This window comes from Cololabis saira, chromosome 18 (genome assembly GCF_033807715.1).
Source record: "Cololabis saira isolate AMF1-May2022 chromosome 18, fColSai1.1, whole genome shotgun sequence".
In the NCBI taxonomy this organism is placed as follows: domain Eukaryota; kingdom Metazoa; phylum Chordata; class Actinopteri; order Beloniformes; family Belonidae; genus Cololabis; species Cololabis saira.
In genome coordinates, this window is record NC_084604.1 from 22,234,688 (window position 1) to 22,248,420 (window position 13,733).

At 39.7% G+C, this 13,733-nt stretch overlaps 1 protein-coding gene across 1 annotated transcript in view; it reads left to right on the forward strand.

The window, feature by feature from the left end:
* The first annotated feature begins 7,786 nt into the window (after positions 1-7,786).
* The window catches only part of LOC133464434 (pleckstrin homology domain-containing family G member 1), a 49,794-nt gene continuing 43,847 nt past the window's right edge, over positions 7,787-13,733 (forward strand). Inside the window, exon 1 of the mRNA XM_061746416.1 lies at positions 7,787-7,976. The gene's annotated coding sequence lies outside the window, so the exon portion shown is untranslated. The remainder of the gene's footprint in view (positions 7,977-13,733) is intronic.

The following is a 13,733-nucleotide window of genomic DNA, read 5'->3' on the forward strand; positions in this document are numbered from 1 at the left end:
TGTACTTTCAGTAAGTGTGGAAACTCTTTTTGTGGCTCCGCTTCCATTTGAACACATTTGAAGCGTCTGTGTCTTTTTATATTAGTGCAGTAATAAAACATGAACATTTTTCTGGCAGCACAACCAACAGGAACATTGGGCCACCGACATGACTGCAGCGTACGGTTCAGTTAGAGTCCAGTCAACAAGCTGGAGCAGAAAAACAAGTGTCCATGCAACGCTGCAAATACACACACTGAATATCACTCTTATCTTGTTTTAATTATTCGTGAGCAGAACACATCTTGTCACAGTGTGGAGTTACCCCAGTGGTGTTTTTCCTTTTGTGACAAATAGATTTTGTGATTTTTGTTAAGGAATCAAAATGACAAATTGTGGTTTTTAAGAATGTAATACCCTCTTGAATTTCGAGAGTACGAAGCTAATCCGGTTTATCCAAACTGTAATTTTTTCAAGTTCATAATTATCCCAAATTCCTCTTCCTCCGTTTCAAGTCTGTCTTAGTTTTGTTTTGTTTTTCACTGAGTTCAGAGTTTCTCCTCTCAGAGGTATTTATATGATCAGTGTGGATATTTCTGCTCGTTTCAAATGCCTCAACTTAAGATTGGCAAAGCTTCTGTTTGGGGCTTACACCTAATCTTGGGTTTACTGGTAACAAAACCTACAATTTACTTTATTATAGTAAGGAGGTGTCGGGGTTGGAATGGGGAGAGGCACAGTAGAGAAAGCAAAGGCAGAGAAAAGCGTTCAAAGCCAACTTAAAGGAAGGGACTGGAAAAGAGCAAAATGGGGAAGCATTACCAGGAGACAGACGGCTGGTGCTTAGAGGGGGGTTTGGTGTTTGGGAGAGGAGCAGGGTTTCTTTTGGTACTGTAAATAATGGCCCCTGCTTGAGTTGGACGGCTTTCATGGCTCCTTTTGTGCTTACTGACATCTTAGGTTCCCTGAGAGAGGAGAGGGCCGGAGAGGGCTCAGCTTGCAGGGTTTTCACTGGCATGGGAAAGGCAGAGTATTAGCCCAATATGAATATGAGAGAAAATAAAAGCCTCCACAGGTCAAAAGGAACCTGCCAACGTGCAGTCTTTATCCTGCTTAAACCCACGTAAGCACACATGCAGGCACACATACACACACACACATCTATACACAGTGTGGCGCCTGCATACACATTAGCAGATCCTCATCAAATGCAGACATTCACTCTCTTGCTGTATCTTAGTCTGAGAAATAATGGGTTTTGGCTCCTACTTCAGACAAAGCACCTGCGTTTCAGCCTCTTCTTTCCTTTAATCTTAATTCCAAACACATGCATGCTCTAAGATGTCTCATTTAGATTTACACTAGTATTAGGGATGCTAGTATCGGTTGCATGCTTCAAAACTGTACCTGGAATTTTTATGCAAGTATGGGTTGCACACGTCCTCCGGTGCTTGGCATAGTAGGATGATTTTTTGTTTTTGTTTTTTTGTTTCCCACTAACGATACCACTTAAGTTTTTTTTTTTTTTTTACAATCATTGCAATGATTGCCCTTCGCGAAATAAGCTTAATAGTACATATACATTTAGTCATATTTGTCTTATTTTAGGCAAAAATACCTCAGCCAATGTAAGAAAACATTTTCATGATTCTAATTCCTAAAACCTAAATTGCCTTCTACTTTTCTTGAAATAAATCAAGAACAGTTTGGTAAATAAACACCCATTAAATTCTGGGTTTTGTCAAGAGAGTGCCGTGAGTAAACATTCCCAAGTTGAATGACTTAGAAATAGTTATGGGAAGTGGCTGCTCCTACAGCCACTTATTAAAAATGACTGTGCTTGAAAAGTTTTTTTTTTTTTTTTTGTGCGGCGCTTCTAATAGTGATATCTCCTGTGAGGCAGGGAGGGTTTATGTTTCCTGTCAGTAACTTCTACAAACTTGTAACCCATTCACACCAAAGGCAACCTTGATGCTAGGGAACTATTTTACAGTATGAATATCCATCAGATCTTAATGGGTTAAACACTGGGACCAAACGGTTACTGTATACTTACTTCCCAAGCATAGCTTAGGATAATTGAACTTGGCTGAGAATTGTATTTCATCGATGGCATTTTTCTGTGGTTGGACTTGCCGATGGGAATTCAGAATTGACACGTTTGCCAAGCAACAGTGTCCAAATCTCACTGCCTTTTCCTCAATGGCATTTGAGCAAGTTGTGGCTTCATGCTGATTCCTTTTGGACCAGTCATGAAGATTATTGAATTCCATTTCATTATGCATCTCTCCTGACTAAATGACAAATGAAAGAGGTCACTGATGTGTTGAGGGGAGCCATTAACAGAGTAAAGGGATAGTGTGGAGGCGTGCAGAGCTGTGAATCTCTTCTTTTGTATGCAACTGCTGTGAAAGTGAAATCCTTTTTATTTATTTATTTATTTATTTATTTTTATCACTGTAAACACAGGGCCTGAATACAGACACAGCTGAGCAAGGGGTGCAGATTTGAATCTTATTTTGTAAGTAGACACAGAACATTGTGGCTTTGATAAAGTTTCAAAATATACATGTTCTTGAAGGTATGCAAAGTTAACTTTTCCACAATGACAAATCATGTGCTGGGTTGAGCCTTGAAGAGCCCTGCTCTGATTTAACCCCTGCTTAGAAACTATCTTTGAGAACAAGACGTCTTCAGTCACCAGGGTTGGGCTTTGGGACACATTATACTGTAGCTGGCTGCTTTTAAAACTGTTAATTATAATAATTCAAATCAGAGGCCCAATCTAATTCAAATACTCCATTAATATAAGATCAGGTATCACATGTAAATGTTTTTCTTTTTTTTTTTTTTTTGTTAATGTGAAACATATGCACTACATGTACTTTTTTGTATAGCTCAATGGCAGTTGTGTACTTCACAGTTAACACTTTTTGGAGTGATGCTGTGGATCAGTAATGCAGTTAATGCTATGGGTCTGATTTGCATTCACATTTTTATGAATTCATTAGTTCCTTGACTTTATTCTCAGCCTGGTTGAATTAAAACAGCCCTGCAAATACTTTTATTTTTTACTTTCAAACGGCTTTCATACTCATGTCATTTTTTTCCTCCTCCCACATTACTACAAATGTAAAATGACAGCCATGCTGGCTTCCTCTGCTTCTAAACATATGAAATGTAGAAGTCGTGATATGTTGGTGAAGACCTTCAGGTTGTTGTAGTCCAACTTTGAAGGACACTCAGTGAGAACTCACAAAGGCAGAATTTATGGACAAATTTGGCAAATGTTTACACATGACTATTTCCTCTGATGTGTAGATAAAAGCTAACTCTTTGGTGACACGACAGTGACAGAGCCACTCACATGAGTGTGAGTCACCTGCATAATGATGTCACTTCCTGTTGCATATTCATTTGTAAGCAAAGCACTGATGTAATGGGGGAAATGGGTGGAGCAGGGTTGGAGAGTCCTTCCTGTTTTTACAGTATTATTCTCCGTACTTGTATTCCTGTAACTTATAAACAAGCATTTTGTTGTGTTTTAAAGTTTTTTTATGGAAAGATCTTCCTGTTTATTTTGAGTGGGATGTGACTAATTTCCCTTTAATCCATCAACTGAGTGGCTTTAGCCCATGACATCTGACTTTTTCTTCTCTTTGTGGCTGAGATTCTTTGGATTTCCTTGATAATTATTCCTCTGTGTGTGTGTGTGTGTGTGTGTGTGTGTGTGTGTGTGTGTGTGTGTGTGTGTGTGTGTGTGTGTGTGTGTGTGTGTGTGTGTGTGTGTGTGTGTGTGTGTGTGTGTGTGTGTGTGTGTGTGCGTGCATATATATATATATTTATATTTCACACAGTGGTATATTATACTATAAACAGAAAAATAAAAAAATATAATTTATAAAATACAGCTTTGATTTACATAAAAAGAGAAAACGTTGGCTGTTAACCCAAAGAAAGCAAAAAACATTTCAGCAAATAGCACTCAAAATAAAAAGATTCGTGTGAATGTGTTTGAATGTGTATGAATGTTGGTGGTGGTCGGAGGGGCCGTTAGGCGCGATATGGCAGCCACGCTTCTGTCAGTCTGCCCCAGGGCAGCTGTGGCTACAATGTAGCTACCACCACTGGAGAGAATGTGTATGAATGAATAATGATTTCTGTAAAGCGCTCTGGGTGCCTAGAAGGGCGCTATATAAATCCAAGTCATTATTATTATTATTAAAAATAGATATTAAGGATGCTAGATATTAAGGATCATCTACAGAGAGACTGAACATATATAATACAGAGCTGAGGTAATCATATTTTTCAGATATCATTGCCAAAAACAATAATGCACTTTGTTCACCACGGTTGACAGCCTAACAAATCTTCCTGAGTCAGTGGACCCTGAACTTCTATCCAATGAGTTTGCCTCTTTCTTCACTTACAAATTTCAGAAAATATGACAGGATATAGGGCGCCTCTGTGTCCATTGAGAGAAACCATGACGCAGTTTTGTCCAATCACTCATAAGAAACTGGATGACATCATACATCACCTGAAATCCATGACTTGCCTTGATAGTCTGCCAACAGGGTTTTTTAAAAGTATTGCACATTGTATTGCCTCAGAGCTTCTAGACATTGTAAATACGTCTCTGCTTTCAGGTATTTTTCCTCAGTGCATAAAAACAGCTGTCATCACAGGTCACATATGAACAGCTATAGGCCCGTATCGAACCTCCCCTTTAAAATCATAGAAAAAGCTGTTTTTTAACAGCTGTATAACCTCCGGACACTAAATGACTGTTTTGATTTCTTCCAATCAGGTTTTATGGCCACATCACAGCACTGAGACAGCTCTAGTAAAGGTCCTTAATGACATCCGCTCCAATACTGATAGTGGCAACATTTCAGTCGTGGTCTTACTGGATCTCAGTCAGTACATTTACATGCACTAGCAGAAACTCGAATTGTTGCCTTAATCCGACTGATTTAGAATTTTTAAAAGCCATGTATACACCTTAGAGTTATTTCGGCATTTATACCCCAGCCCACGCTTAACCGAGCTAGTGACTACCCCAGGACTCCCCCTTCCGGAAGTGACAAGCCGGCGGAGCGGGAATAATAACAGTCACGCCATCACAGCAACATGGTACCAGAAGAATAAGAGGGAGACTTTCTGTGCATCTTACCTGCAACATGATCAGTCTTAGTATGTACGAAATTTACAGAACTGCTGCATCATTAGCGTCCATTTTTTCGCATGTTGTTGTCCTCTTTCGCCTGTGGGGGTAAAGGTTGACCACAATATCTAGATAGACTGGTTGAAGAACTGTGTGGGACTTTCTGGCACAGCATTTGCCTGGTTGGAGTACTATCTAAAAGACAGGGACTATTTTGTGTCTTCAGGTAACTACGAATAGGAGCTAATAAAAATAATGTGGAGTTCCCCAAGGCTCAATGTTGGGGCCTCTGTTGTTTAATGATATGCTTCAGAATTTTCTTCAGTTAAATGAAGACAAAATATGAATAATAATGTTTGGAACCAACCAAGGAAGAAAAAATTACAAGACAGCACTCAACTTCAAGCAGTAAAGTTAAAAACAAATAGCCAAGCCAGAAATCTGGGAGTGGTGTTGGACTCGGACCTGAATATTAACAACCAAATTAAGACAGTAGTGAACTCAGCCTATTATTACCTAGAGAACATAGGATTAAATGACTGATGTCTTAGCAGGACTAACAAAATCCTGTCCATGCTTCTATGTTGTTCTCATGGGTCTCCCTAAAAAGTCCATTAAACAGCTGCAGTTAGTCCAGAACGCTGCTGCCCGAGTCCTCCCTAAGATCAGGATAGTGGACCATGTAATTCCAGTTCTTAAATCTTTACACTGGCCTCCTGCCTGTCACAGAATAGATTTTAAAATCCTGCTGTTGGTTTATAAATCTCTGAAGGGTCTAAAGCCAAAATACATCTCTGATCTCCTGGTCCATTATGAACCAACCAGAATCCTCATGTTGTCAGGGTCACACTTACTTTCTGTACCCAGAGTTGGAACCAAATACAATGAGGCAGCATTAAGCTTTTATGCTTCTCACTTGTGGAACAAACTCCCAGAATGCATCAGGTCTGCTGAAACTCTCATTTGCTTTAAGTTAAGGTTGAAAACCTTTTTATTTACTGCTGCATTTCAGTAATTTACCACACTACACTTTAACCTTTCTTCCTTGCATCCGATTTGTTTAATTATTTTTAACTGATGTCTGTCTGTCTTTAATTTCCACTTTTAAACCCTTTTACTTTTTAATGCATTTAAAAAAATGTTTTTATGTATAGCACTTGGTGTTGTACATGAAATGTGCTATACAAAAAAACTTGCCTTGCCTAGACTCAAAATGCTTTGTCAGCCATTAATACTGAGTTTTACTGTACTTTTCTGATTTTGATAAGCAATTGTACTTCATTCTTCCGATGGGTTCCACCCATCTTGTCATCCAAGCATGAAGGGGATCAGTTATTAAAAGGTTTTGTGCTTTTCACTCACATGGTGCTGTAGTCTGTTTTAAAGTGCAGGATGTGCTCTATCATAAAGGCTTACCATGGTTTCACAGGTTTACCAGGTTAGAATAACAGCAACAAGGCTGCTGAGCTGTAAGAATGCTGTTTATATGATTTATTGGTCGCTATACTAGGCCACAGGTGGCTAGTCTTGAACAAGTTTCAGGTTGAAAAGTAAGTACTTGCTCAATTTTGTTGTCTCAAATCATGTTTTTAAGAAGATATACGTCATTAAAGGTGAATGTTTTTATTGTGGAGCTTTTCAATGGGTATTATATACAACATCTGTTATCACTGTAGCGTTGCATGCAGTTTTGTTTTCCCTGGAAAAGAACCTCTGAAAATGTGGAAGTGAGAAAGTGTGTGTGTTGACAGGGCCAGGAGCTGCTTTATCAATCCCAGGAAGCCTTACTACCAGGAGGCAGGAACAACAGCTACTGGCTCCAGTAGAGGGGACTTTCCTCCATCCTGCTCTGCTCGGATGCAAAACAATGACCAAATGACTTATACATACACAATCAGGCCTTGGATATTTTCTGTGTGCGCTCATAGAGACTGGTTCACAGCAGGATGGATTCTGAGCACCAAACAAACACATGAAGTCTCTGACTTTGAACAGTTTTTGGGTAACTTTACATCAACCCTCACCTCCTGCTTCCCAGAAACGTTGATATTTAACTGAAGGCTTGAAGAGAGACTCTGAACTATTACTACATGTAGTGTGACCCACTTGGTGCTCTATTTTTTGGAGATCTTCCTTGTGTTGCCCTGTTTTTATTTCTTCATTTCCTTCCTGGCCCACCATCCTTTCCTGCTAATTGCCGTTATTTCGCATGAACTCTTCATCACTGTTGTTCATCTGTTCTTCACTCTCACTCTCCAGGCACGTTGTCACAGTTTCAGTGATGGCTCATTTTGCTTTTCCAGTGTCACTTGCGTTGCCTGCAGTGCTGGCATATCTCCAGTTGTTGTGGTGATTCCATACTGCAAGTGAGGGAGGAAGGGAGAGCAACTGTCCATTCGGAAAGGGGGAGAGAGAGAGAAAGAGAGAGAGAGAGAGAGAGAGAGGGAGAGGGAGAGAGAGACTAGTCTTGCAGCAGTAATTGGTCAGGAAGTGGGCTGCTTGGATGTGCGAGCTCTGTTCTCCCCCATCTCTCCCCCTCCCCTCCTGGTGGGCAGTCAGTTCCGTTGCGTTTTGCTTCCATCTGCCCCCCCCCCCCAACTTGCCTTCTCTCAGTGTCTTTCTTTCCCTCTGAACTGACCTCATACTGTAAATGTGTGGATCACGGACCAGGCTGCTTTGACATCGGCCAGAACTACCTCTGATTCCGTCAGTATTTCTATAACTTTTTTTTCTTCTTTAACTGTTTGGACATGGATGTAAGCCGTTAAAGGATACTGCGTTACGAGCAGCCGAGGAAAAGGCTAAAAGTGGGAATGTTCTCTCTGAGGTGAGTGACAGGTTGTCTTTGTGTGCAGCTGTGATGTAGAAGACGGAACATTCTATGAAAAACTGCCTGTTAATGTATTTGGTCCTGAGTGGGTCTGTTCTGGCAACCAGACCAGACATCACCATTTATTTTGCTACTTCAAAAGGCCAGGTGTTTATCTAATCATAATTGCTGATATTGCTCTCAGAATACTCAGTCTGACCCACAATTTCCACAAACCAAAATTTCAATTTGGCTTAACTTTAATGGCACCCTCTGCCTACTTGTCAAATTAGACAGCATGACAGCCTGCCGTAGTTTGAATAAGCTTGGGAGACACTGACCTCTCTCTCATGTGCCCTGTATCAATGGGTGCATGTAGGGTGAGCAGTGGACATGAGAATGAGTTTCCATCTGACAGGATGCTTAACATGTACACACAGGTCCATTTGGTTTAACAGCATTTGCAGCAGGTTTTTCTTCTTGTAAATAACAAATTAGGTACCAGAAATGTCACAGGAGCTCTAAACTTTTAACATATGTGCCCGTTTTCTTGAATGTTTGGTTTTGACGTCTGGATAATACACGGATATCTTTCTTTTTGTCATATCTGTCACTTTGTATCTAAAGGATAGTTATGTTTTAGTTTAAGTTCAGTTATAATGACTTACCTTAGGTGTACCTGTGTCTGTGTGTGTGTGTGTGTGTGTGTCTGTGTGCATGAGAGAGAGAGAGATGGAGGTTTTGTGTTCTCCTTTGTGGTGTGTCCTCATTTGAGGAGCCCTAACTGGAACACCCAATTTCTCTGGGACACAAATTTACAGACAATGTGGGACGCAGTGATTCGTATTAAAGTGTATTCATTTCCAGTGTTTTTAAGGTTGCTGCTTGTGTCATTTTTGTGTTAGACTCCATATCATTTCTGTGCAGAATCTTCCTCAAAAATAAGATCTTGATCCTCTAATATTCCTGATAACTATCGGATGATTGCTCATAGAAAATCTTTTGGATAATCTTAAATGTTATTGCTAGAAAGCACTTGACTTAATGACAAGACAATTCAGGCTGTATTTTGGTAATTCTCGTTCATCCTCGTGTTAAAGTTGGCGAGAAATTTAGACTTGAATTGACAATTTCTCCTGCCAGACTAACAGCTGGGAAAAGCTCCAGGTGCTCCTCGACTCAAAGTTCTGCTCAGAATTAACCTTAAAATGAAATATTTTGTCCATGCTGTATATATTGTTTTAGTACGTGTCAAATGTTTCCCTGATGGGGGTAAAAGTCCCTCCGTCTCGTCTCTCTTCCTGGAGCTGGATTCCCGTCCTGCATTTTAATCTTAGGTCAAACACAGCTTCCTCCTTATATCCGCTATGCTCAATACACAATAGTCATGCATGCACACACACATGATAGCCTTGCAAACTAAACTTTTTTTCAGTTTCATAGCTAATTTAAGAAATTAAACCTTTTTTTTTTTCTCTCCCAGATAAAACGGATTTACCAACTTTTAACTTCCCATTAATGAAACATAAAGAAATGTTTCTGTGCATACCAGACAGCTAAATGTTTACGTAAAGGAAATAAAATGTTGGCAGGCCAACCGTTTTTCTGCTTCGTCACTCTGGTTAGCTTCTTCTCATTTATCTGCTTGTGCTGTTACCAAATCACTGCATACTGACACTATCTCACCATAAATACTTTTCCTGGGTTCTGCTATAGCCGTGGTGCCACCCTGCTCTATCTTTAGCTGCGTCTGTTGCTCTCAACGCTGTTATTGACGTAGCATCCATGGTTATTTCTGTGTTGCTGTTGTTTAGTCTGCTGGAATGGTAAGGATTCTTCTTGGTTTCCTGCTCTCTCCAGCTCCTTTGGCCAATTCTGGGAGATTCCTGCTCTTAAATTGCTCTAACTGTGGCCTCTGTTAGATTTTTTTTTTCCTTCTGTTTTTGCCTTTAAAAAGTTGGAATTTCCAGGACTTGGCCTGGCATTGCAACTATGCTTCTGCAGCTGGAGGGAATACCATCCAAGAAATAATCAAGAAGCCTTGTAAAACTGGAAAACAAAAATGAAAATACATTTAGCAATAAAGTTAACCAGGAATGTAGATTTATTTTCCCACTCCATGAAATTGGTCATTGCATTGCAAATCTAATTTACTTGTTGGTTTTTAAAGATCTAAGATGAATTTAAGAGATATACTATTTGGAGTTTCATTAGTTTGTTGTACACAACCATTTGAGATTTTGTCCTTAGTTATACTTTAAAAAAGAACAATTTGGTTGAAATTATGTTGTGGTAGATCTGTTAAAGGATGGCGATTGGTCAGAGATCCACTGTTTCAAGACGAATGTCGGTCTTAAACATGAGCCTGATTGATATTTGATCTCATGATCCACAAATCTCAGAGGAATCAGGCTGGCTCAAATGTTTCCTTTCCCATGAGTAACTGCGCTCATGTAGAATAGAATAGTCTTTATTGTCATTGTACCAGTACAACGAAATTGGCAGTACAAACCCTTAAATTGCCAAATAATTTAACATTAAAAGCGTAAAAAAGAATAGGCACATTGAGAGACACATAGACACATTTAAAACGACAAGATTACACACACACACACACACCGTAGCAGCTTAAGGAGACAAAACAAAAAACAGTGATTGCAGAGACCCTGAGCTAAGATAGCACATACGCAGACATTTAAATTCAGCAGCACATTTGGTGATTCTAAAAAAGAGCGGTGTTGAGTGCATGTTAAGCACTGTTATAGCCTTTGGATCTGTTAAATCTGTTTTTAAGTCTATTAGTCCGAGCATTCACAGACCTGAAACGTCTGTCCGAGGTCACCGATGATTGGCCTTTTTAAATATGCAGTTAAAGCAGCACAGATGAACTTCTGTATTCTTAAGCTCAGCAGTTCCCTCAATAGAAGCAGAAACGACTTAACCTCCACAACACATAGAGGTTTGTTTGGTGTCTTGTTGGGTCACTTTCTTATTCTTAGTCATTCGTCATTACTTCCTTGAGTCTCTTTGTGTCCTCTGCCAGGATGTCCACTGGCTCTGTGAGCGAGTTTCATCGTTGTCCATGTGTGACCTAGTGCCGTAAAGCGTTACGCAGTTGACGTTGACCAGTAAACATAGATGGCAGTAAAGCCATATGAGAAGTATTTGTATGGAAATATATTTCATAGTGAAAACAAAAAATATAATCAGTTAACAGTTGAGCTTTATTGATGATGGTTTGAGGGTTTTTGTTGCTTTTATTTGGATAGGCTCGTTCAAAACACTTTGTACAAAGCAGAAGCTTATCACCCCTCCTTTGGTGTGTCGTTGAAAAGTTTTACTTTGAAAATATACGTGGCGTCTAAGGTTTATATAAACCTCAGACCAACCATATCGCCTTTTCGCTGCACAGCCAGAAGCTGCCCCTTCAGTTCATGGTACAATCTGATCAATCAAATCAATCCCTGTTTTATGAGAGTTGGTTGAGTTCTTGAAATAAAGTTTCCCAGCATACACTTCATAAGACTTGGATACACAGTGATTATTTTGGACAGACACAATAACACCTTGTACTTTTCTTTTTTTAAATGTACGATTACATCTGAGGAAGAATTCATTGTTGCAACACTGAAGAGTCCAAGAACACAGGAAAGCTGCAGTGTTCGCTTCAAGTTCTTTGTTGAGATACTTGACATTTAAGATGCATTCAAGATGGTGCAAATGAATCATCTTTAATGTTTGAAAGTGTTTTTTTGTTCTTTTTTACCGTGAGCAAAAAATTGCAATTTGTGCAAAGCAAAAATGACCAAATAACCAACCAAAATGTTAGGGACATCAAACAAATCAACACTTAAGCAGGATCACCCTGCTGAACTCGGTGTTCGGACTAGGAGACTACCAATAAAATTAGCAGACCATGCAGCATGCACTGCTATTTTCATCATTGATAAAGTTAGATTTTTCATCGTTGATAAAGTTAATGTATGCAGCTGATTATACAGTAGTTCTCAAAAAGAAAAGTCGGTATTAGCGGGTCAGATTTCCAAGAAAATTGGAAAATTGGCAAAGAAAATTGCAATCACTCAAAAACTGCTGCAACAGTACCCATCTCCGTACAGATACACCCTCCTGTCAGGATTATTACCAAAGTGCCACAAAATAAACTTCTTGCATAGAAGTAATGTGGCCCTACAGTAGCAGGAGTGCTGCAGAAAGTCAAGTTAGTATAAAGACGACAACACTATACAGAGAGTGTACGTTTCCTGTATATTCAACCTTAAGTCAATATTTTTTCTTTTTTTTTCTTTATACATATAGAGATGTTTATTTCCTCATGGTTAATGTTTTATCTGAGGTAATAAAAAGCATGGTCTTTATTTCTGGAACAAAAGCCTGTGTGTTTGAACCGTTGACAATGCTGTCGTATGCTTATTGGCAACAGAATGAAAGATTATTGTCACTGAATGACAGATTAGGTTTTTTTTCTTCAAAACTTAAGGCTGTTTTTAACAGAAAGAAGGGACAAATCTGCTTGTTAATTGATTGATAAAGACCAAAGGCAACAAGAACAAAAGCCTTAAGTGTTAGAGACATTTGAAGCATCTGTGTGTGGAGACTGGAGGAGTGTATGTGTGTCTGCAGATGATCCATCAGCAGTGACAAAGAGTGACAGTGTCACAGAGGGAGGAGGAAACTGTATATGGATGAACCAAACTCCCACAAACCTCTGTCATTAGTCACAGTCTCCATCACACACAGGATTTATTTCTTTCAATATTCTTCTTTCACTCTTGAGTGTTAGCGCTGAGACACACAGTCTTCAGTTTAACCTGGAGCTGAGGAAATGAAAAAGCTGTCAGGGTGTCTGAGCTGGAGATGAGAGCTCATTTCACACACACACCAACACGCTCACACATACGGCCCGCTGCAATAACAACCGTTAACAGTGTGCCATTTACAATGTTGTTAGAAAGCAAATGGTTTTGTGTGTGTGCATGTACGCTCGAGTAAAAGTTGAAAAAAGTGTGCATGAACTCTGTGCCCTTCTTCAGTGTTTGCATTGCCTAAGTGCTATGAAGAATGGAGTGGTTTATTGACAATAAGCATTTTCTTCCTTCTTTTCCTGCCTACTTCTCTCTCCCTGAGGGCTGCTCGGCCATGGTGATGAATGCCTCTCTGTTGTTATAGAGACCGCAGACAGCACCATGCCCCCAATCATCTTGGCACCCTCGCCAGCCCTCAAACCATCGGTTCTTCCTCTGGATGCACGGAGGGAGTTTGAGAGACGGTCTGTTACCACATGGGGCCTGACTTCCTTGCCGTAGCATGTCACCAGCTTCTAACAGAAGAAAGAACTGTTTGGGAAATCGTTGAGTGTATATGTATGATGAAGGAGGGAGACGTGACACTCAACACTGGAGTCGAGCAGTGGAAGCAGAAGGAGGGCTGAGGTGTATGGCTTTCATTGTAGATGAAAGGATGGCATTCACATTAATGTCATTGACACAATTGAATATATTTGTTTGAGCCAACTGCATCCAGCTGCTTCAGTAAACATCTCCTGCAGAGTGCCAAAAGCTCTGATCTGTCTTTACAGAGAGAATCTGTTTACTTTCAAAATATTTCAGATTACTAACACGTATCTTGATTACGTCATTTGAATATATTGTCACTTTAAAATTTGCTTCACAGTTGCATACGTTGTTAGACAAGACTTTGAAGTCTAAAGTTGCATTTTACCCGTGGGAACCATTTTCAGGATCCCAGGTGTTTTTT